This window comes from Apium graveolens, chromosome 2, assembly GCF_009905375.1.
Source record: "Apium graveolens cultivar Ventura chromosome 2, ASM990537v1, whole genome shotgun sequence".
Classification (NCBI taxonomy): domain Eukaryota; kingdom Viridiplantae; phylum Streptophyta; class Magnoliopsida; order Apiales; family Apiaceae; genus Apium; species Apium graveolens.
The window spans coordinates 279,445,565-279,452,543 of NC_133648.1; positions in this window are offsets into that span (position 1 = coordinate 279,445,565).

The window sequence follows — 6,979 nt, forward strand, 5'->3', positions numbered from 1 at the left end:
ACATCAGATATTCTCTTCGGGGTGATCATAATTTATTTTGGTAACGATTCCGAAATTTCACCTTCGTACTTGTGTATATAATAACATGTTATATATATTTATTTCATAAATTTCAGAAGTTGTTGTAGAAGTCGCTTTTGGCCGTGTTTTTCGTTTCTTGCATGTTTATACGTGCAAATATAAATTATTGTGTGTTTTAAATTTATTGATTTTATTAGGGTACAATTGGATTCTGTTGTTTGGGATTGATTTTGAGGGGTATGACCCCGGGAAAAGTCCGTTTTACAAAGACGTTATTTCAAAAAAAATTCTAAAATATTTATTTCAATTTCAAATTATTATCTTTTAATTATTTTCAAAAATTATAATTTGATTCAATTATTTATAATTTGTTTTGATTAATTATTTATTCATTTAATTGATCAATTAATTCATTTAATCGATTAATTTAAATTATAAATAGTTGAATGAAGTGTAATTATTTATAATTGAGCCGAATAATATTCTAATATTACTTTGAGATTTTAAAATTATATAAAGGTATTGAATATTCAATTAATAATATTATTAATTGATTTATTCTTATCTTATTCGTAGAAAATAAATCGTTCGTCCGTTTAATACGAAACAAACGCCTCTAAACTCAGAAAAATATTTCGCTTTCATTAAAAATACTTTCGATACCCAAATTATTTTGTTTTGAAAGGTCGCTTATTTTACGAGTCATTCTGAGTCGATTATTAGTCGATAAATCATATTTTTGACCTGATTCCAGTTTTAAACGTACCTAGTCGAATCTTTTGACAAACTGATGCATGTGTGATATGAATTATGTGATACGTGAGTTATGTGCTATATGATTTATGTGCGTGCGTGGGTCGAGAGTCTTGTGTTTGACTGTTTCCTTTATGTGTGGGCTATCGTATGGGTAGACAATAAGGTTTTGACGCGCAGTTCATCGAGTAATTATCGTTTCGAAGATTAAAGTTATATCTTTTAATTATAGATGTGGATCACTCGAGATGATCAGCATCAGATGTTGGATAAAGAGTAAAATGGAATGGTATTGGATATCTGGCTTCTAGCAATTACAGGAGCAGCATATCAGTAAAGTGTTGAAAAGAAAGACAGTGATGTTTTGAGACGGAATGTCAGAATAAATGTGTCATTACGAGTGTGACTAACTACTAAAAACCCAAAGGCAAGTATCCCTATTATCACTTATTGTTCAAGTGATATTTATTTTGAATCCCATTATGCAAGTATTGCTTTCCCTATTCTCAGTTTAGAATCGATAAATGTTTAACATAATACTGAATTAAATGCTTATTATGCAAATACTTCTCTGTTATTATATGTTTAGAATAGTTAAATGTTTTTACTTATCAAATTACTGGATTTATAAATGTTTTGGATTTTGAGAAAAGTGATTTGGTTGCGAGTATTCCAGCCCAAGTGAATGGGGGTGTAATATTATTTCGGGTGTCGATTATTATGACCCTTTTTCAATAAAAGGTTTTAAGATTGGATCAATGTATAAGTGACCGGGGCGGATAGTCCAGCGGAGGGCTATTGCTAAGTGTCATATGAATTATTATGACATATTGTGTGCCACAGGCAGATATATTGTCTTTATATTTGAATACTCGTGTTTTGGGGACATATTTCTATGAATCATGACCTTGTGCTATCACACGGGCTGATCAGCATGTGATAGTACGTCCGTCGGTGAATGATCCCAATCTAAATTATTATATTGTTTTTGATAATCATAGAATAAATGATTTATCAACAGTATCTGTTTTGGATTAATAGTGAAATGCAGTTTTGATTCAGATTCCGATTTATGCTGATACTTACCTTGTTGTTAAATATCAAAGGTGGTATTAGTATAGATGATTGATGCTAATTTCAGTATGGGATATTGTGAGCATCAAAGTTCGTATTGATATCTAATTTGATATGACAACAAAATGAGTATTAATATCAAGAGTTCAGTTTTGAATAAAGTTTATGATTCAATTCATAATCATTGCTTCTTGTTATTGTTGTTTACGATATTTCTGTCAACACGGTTTTACAAGTTTTATCCTCGTCAAGATTCAAAGTATTGCTGAAGCATTTAGCTCGAAAATATCAAAAAGAGTTTTGAATACAATGAGAAACAATTATCCAATTCTTTAATAAATTTTCTGTTTCAGCAATTATGATTTTAAAATATTCTGCGCTATTGCAGATGTCGGTTTTATATCAAAAAGACCCTAAATATGCTATAATGATCTTGTTGAGCATTTCTTTCGCTCATACTTGCCTGTTTTCAAATTTAACCTCCAGTGAGGATTAGCTTGCGCTGTTTTACGGCATAATTCTTGAAAGTAAAGAAGAAGCTTTTAGAAGGTGGTTGCCCCAGGGTTTACGGACTAGTGTAAGTTCTTTTATGTAAAGTTATTTATGTTATATTATATTATAGTTGTGTATTGTATTTGGGCCTAGTATACTTCTTTTCGAAGTTATACTAGCGGGTTAAGTTTTAAGGTTTTGAATTATTGAAAAGAGTTTTAAAAGAAAGGGGAAAAATTTATTTATGGAATTTGGATATCTTGTTTCTAGAACTGTACCCTAAAAAGATCTTGGGTGTAGTTTGGGGTCACAGATGCTATATTTCAATTGCTGGAAATTAATTATTGATTAAACAGGTTAATTTGGATTGAGGTTTCATAGTGACGACCAAATCCCCTGATCCCGGATTTGGGGGCATTACAGCATCTCTTAGGGAAGTCAGAATTTTCTATGAAGATGGTTCTTTCACCTTTCTTGGCAGTGATCTAATGGATTCTCTCTCTCCCATGGAAATTAAGAGAATAATAAGTTTGTTAAAGGACAAGGATATTGCCACAAGGGCATGGAGATCAATTATAGCTGAGTGGTTGTTTGAAAGGGAAGAAATAGGAAAAAGGAATGAAGTTGAAGCTGGAGAGGGAATGAGGGAGTATGATGAAGAAATTAAGATGTTTATAAAGAGATCAGAAAAGCTCAAGGCAAAAAGAATGAGCGGAATCTCTAAAGATGAGAAATTTCTAAACATCAAAACTGGTGGATTCTCAAAATTTAGAATAGATTTGCTAGACAGTGGTTATCCAAAGATAGCATGACAAAAACTTGTAGAAGCTTTAAGTGGAACACCTATTAGAGAAGAACTGAAAATTCTTGATCACTTGAAGGATGTTCTTAGGGAAGAAGCAGATACAAAAACTGTCTTTACTTGATACTTGTAACCATTGAACTTTATAAATCTTATGTTGTACAAAATTTGTAATTCTATCAAGCTGTGTGTATTAATTTTATTTTCCATCATTTTGAAACTTGGGGTTAGTCTTGTTAACAGGCATGAATTTGTGTTAAGTAATCTTCACACAAATTGGGGGAGATTATTGTGCAAGACATGCCTATACATTAACAAGACTAAGACAATTTGTCAACCCTAAATAAGTTTTATTGTTACCTTAATTTGTATTTTGTACTTGTAACACTTAAAGTCTGTAAAAATGTCAAAGGAGCATACTGGAGTCTTTTTCTATAAACAGTGTCAAGCCTAAGAATTCTATCTGGTAGAAGATCAAGAATATCATGCCTCAAAAGAATAATGAAGAAGCTTGAAGTTGAATAAATCTATTTTAGGAAAAATACTCAAAGTCAAGATCTCTACAAGTCACAGATTTAGTGTTATAGAGAAGTCATTCGAAAACTCCAAAATGACTTATCGAGAAGTCCGAAAAGGTACTAGAGAACTCACAGAGATATCGACAAGCCAAATTGAATATATGAAGATTGGAGATATTGACAAGTCATTTCTTCACTAGAGAACTCAGAGTTATCGACAAGTCTACATTCATTAGAGAACTCTGAGTTATCGATAAGTCAAAATCCACTAGAGAACTCAGAGATATCAATAAGTCAAAATTCACTAGAGAACTCTAAGTTGTCGACAAGTCAAAGTGAAGACATGAAGCTGAGAGATCTCGACAAGTCAAAGTCTCATTCGAGAACTCAGAGACCTCTACAAATCAAATTTACTATGGAGTATTAGAGATCTCGATAAGCCACTATACTTATCGAGATGTCAAGTTCTCTATAGACCAAATGGAGATCTCGAGGTAAAATCTCAAAGTACAAAATTGCATATCAGTTCAATATCCAAGATATACAATCAAAAAACAATCCAACTAGCTGGATTGACAAGTCTACAAGAAGCAGCTTGAAGGATGTGCAAGATCAATGGTGAAGATTAACTGAAAAAGGAAGATCAAGATAATCACAGGATGCTAAAGATAAGTTAAGCGAGAAATAGAAGATTCACTTTTTCTAAAATATAAATGACAAGTGACAGTTTAGTAAAGGTCAATAGCATGTCTTATTGTACACTGTGTAAACTAGTAATTAATTGAGTTATAAAGTTAACACTGGTCTTTTGTCAGTTGTAACAATTTAGAAAGAAAATCTTGTAACTCTCTCAAGAAAAAGCTAAGCTCTTTATCAACAAAAAGCCTGGAAAGTTTGTAGCAAAATATTTTTTATTTTTAATATAAAATTAAGTGAGTTTTGAAGATCTGTGTTCTTTATTCTTGCAAGTTTAATTTCTTCATGAACACACTTTCACTACAAGATTTAATTTACTTGGTTCAACCATAAAATATTCAAGAAAAGCTTAAAACAGTAAAACCCATTCACCCCCCCCCCCTCTGTGTGTTATTCATTTCCTAACATATCACAATTTTCTAACACTGGCTTGAGCTGCCTTGTTGGATTCGTATCTATCAAAGAAAAATACTAATTTAGTTGACTTATACCTTAATCGTATATCAAACCGAATCCACGTAGCCCTTATTGTCTACCCGTATGATATTAATTGACTTGTATAATTATTAACTAGCAATTAAGACTTAACTTGCCACATAAATTATATAGCACATAAGTCAGATAGTCATTTTAGGCTTTAAATCATTTTTAGAATTGAAATCGACTCATTACTCGCATTATTAAACAATATCTGACTCATTTTCTAATTTTTAGAAATTATTAGACTCGTATTCCTAATTAATCGGGTCTATAAATAAATAAATATCGAAAGCAGATTCGTCTCCGAAAGAAACTAAGATTTAAAACTATTTTTATCGGAAACATATCATTTTTCTGAGTTTAGGAGCGTTCGTTTCGTTTAAAATGGATAAACGGTTCAAGTAATATCCAATTAATAAGAATAAATAATTTATTATACAAAATAATTAATTATTCAAATTAATTAAATATTAATTATATTTTTAAATAATAATTTAGAAAAAATCAAAATTAAAAGTGATTTTTCCATAATTTTTTGGAATTAAAATGAATTTAAAATAAATTATTTAAACAAATCGATTAATTATCACAATAATTAATCAATTTACATAAATAATAAATAAATAAATTTTTGAAAATATTTCAAATTTATTTATAAAATTAATTAATTAATTAATTAACTAAATTAATCAATTTATTTAAATAAATAAAACTGATTTTTAGAATTTATAAAAATAAAAGTAAAAACTAAAAAAATCAGAAACAGTTTTTGAAAATATGTTTTGGGTCAGAATGGATCGAAACCGGGTTTTATTCCGGGTTTGATCGCGGGTTTTCGGGTTACCAGAATCCTGAAGAACACGCCGAATTCCGGTGGGTTCCTTCAAGATCCGTCAAGTCCTAATCACCTTCCATTCGACTCCGTTCTGGTTGAGTTTTGTGTCAATTTCATCTGAAATCAACACAGCAACTCAACCTCGTACTCCACAACAACAGACGATGGGTGGATCGTCTTCTCCGGCCAAAAAGTCGACCAACTCTGGCGAGCATCCCAGTTTTCCGATGAACTTAATTTCCAGTCAATTCGTGTATCGTTTGCACTCCTTGTTGCATGGTTTCGATTCAATTTAACTTCCTTAACAACAATCAAGCATTAAGAACACTTCATAACCCCTAGAATTGATTTTTCGATCAACTCAAGAACAATTCCGGCCAAACACTCATCTTCCTTATTCGTACATGAAATCATATGTTTTATATGTCAAACTAAAGCTAAGAACTAATACAATCAAACCCCTATACTCAAACATATCTCAGATTTCTCTAAAATAAAAAATGATTACACAAAAAATCACATAAACCCTAAAACTTGAACTATTAATTAAAGCTATCATTTGATGAAATAATTGATATAAATCGATTATAAATCATCAAATAAAGTTATTCAAACAATCAAATTCATCAAATAACCCTGGGATCAAAAAGCCCTAATTCAGACATGAACCCTAGAAATTAAAATTGAAAATCTATACATCAAATCATGAAATTGAAGGTTTAAACTTGTAGAACAGATCAAGAGGGTCAGTTTAGTTACTCACATGATATGATTTGGATCTCAGAATCTCCCAAAATCAAGCTTCGGTTCTCAGCTGTTCAAGAACCCTAATTCCCAATTCTGCAGAGAATTTTTTAATTTTTATTGATTTTTATATAATTAATTAATATAAATTAGGCTATTTATAATTACAAAATAATACCCCTAATTAAAATTTAGGCCCTAATTATATCTCTTACTAAAATTAATTGGCCCTTAATTAATAATTTATAGTGAATAATTTTTGAATTTTTAATTTCAAATAAATACAATATATATGCCAAAAATTGTGAATAATTCAAAAATACAAAGAAATGAAATATTTGAAAGTGTCATGATTTTATAAAAAGTAAAAATATGATTTTTGTGGGGTTTTAAGCACCCGTAGGGGCCCGGAAAAGTCATTTTTCACCAAACGAGAAATTTTCTAAATTAACTGGATGTTAAGAATATCAATATGGTATACACCATATTAGGAAAAATAAGGCTAATTATTTTATATGAAATATTAGCTATTTAAACAAAGTCTGGGCCGTATAACTTTTGTTA